Below are 1,125 nucleotides of genomic sequence, written 5' to 3'. Positions count from 1 at the left end.
GGCGGGGCGGGGCGGGGCGGGCTGGCGATGATGAAACGGAGTAAAGCTCTTCGCTCGACACTTGTTTTGACCGCGGACAGGCGCCAGACTAATGATGCAGCATGGGGGTCCACCACTTGGCCGCACACTATGCACCCGCGTGCATTTTGCACTGACTCTGCACGCCTGCAGCTCGCGGCGTTACTCCTCCGGCGCCCCCCTCTCCTTTCCCGGGCGTTGGGGGGGGGGGGCTCTCCTCTATACCACGTCAGAAAAAGCACTTCGGAGCCGTGGGTGCGTGGGTGCCCCATCCGCTGGGTGCGGGTGCACACAGCCTTATGAATGAAACGCGTCGTCCGCCCGTCTGTTGTCTGCCTGCCAGCATGTCTGCCCGCCCGCCCGTCCACATGAGGGAAGGGGGAGGGGGCCGCACCAAGGCAGTGTTGCCAACACGGCGATGCCGACAAAACTTCCCTCCAGGTTGGCCAGAGATTCCTCAGGACACGCAAAGAAGCGCCCTACAACTCAGACGAACGAAGCACAAAAGGGAAGTTTGACACCGGTAGTCATAGAAATAATATGTCTAAAAGGCCCGATCGAGTCAATCGAGCCGAGCCCAACTCGTTTAGAATAAGCCTACTGTACTGACCTTTTCCAGATTATCCAAGCTATCCAATGTGCGTTGACGTATCCTTGGTTAAACAACACTTAAGACACTTTCTGATCACTTGACACAAATGCCTTCACTGCACGGGACACAACACATCAAGCGCACAGCTCATCTCACAAACAGCCTCTCACACATCACATCACATCACTCGCGGCTTCTTTTCATCGCGCACAACGAGGCCGTGACAACGCCCACACGGCGGCGCGTTTGACAACTGCCACTCACACACACCACACGAACCACACTCGCGCGAATCCGTCAAAACGCGACGACGCGACGCGCCGCGACGACTGCGGGACCCGCGGCGGCGGCGAGGCGGTCCCGGGGCGGCGGATGGAAGGCGAGTGACGACGCCGGCCTGGCCTGCCGGCCTGTACACCAGTGAACTCGCGGCCCGGCGCGGCGGCGGCGCGGCGGCGCGGCAGGACGGGCTGACGGGTTGGGCCTGACGGGTGGGCTTGGCCGGGGCGGGGCCG

At 61.9% G+C, this 1,125-nt stretch overlaps 1 protein-coding gene across 1 annotated transcript in view; it reads right to left on the bottom strand.

Annotated features, from left to right (window-relative positions):
• Positions 1 to 1,056, bottom strand: part of LOC113206289 (high affinity cGMP-specific 3',5'-cyclic phosphodiesterase 9A) — a 176,708-nt gene extending 175,652 nt beyond the window's left edge. Inside the window, exon 1 of the mRNA XM_052268509.1 lies at positions 629 to 1,056. The gene's annotated coding sequence lies outside the window, so the exon portion shown is untranslated. The remainder of the gene's footprint in view (positions 1 to 628) is intronic.
• Positions 1,057 to 1,125: the final 69 nt, after the last annotated feature.

This window comes from Frankliniella occidentalis, unplaced genomic scaffold, assembly GCF_000697945.3.
Source record: "Frankliniella occidentalis isolate FOCC.00 unplaced genomic scaffold, Focc_3.1 Scaffold71, whole genome shotgun sequence".
Classification (NCBI taxonomy): Eukaryota; Metazoa; Arthropoda; class Insecta; order Thysanoptera; family Thripidae; genus Frankliniella; species Frankliniella occidentalis.
Note: the sequence above shows the minus strand (reverse complement) of the source record. Positions and strands in the feature narration are given on the sequence as shown.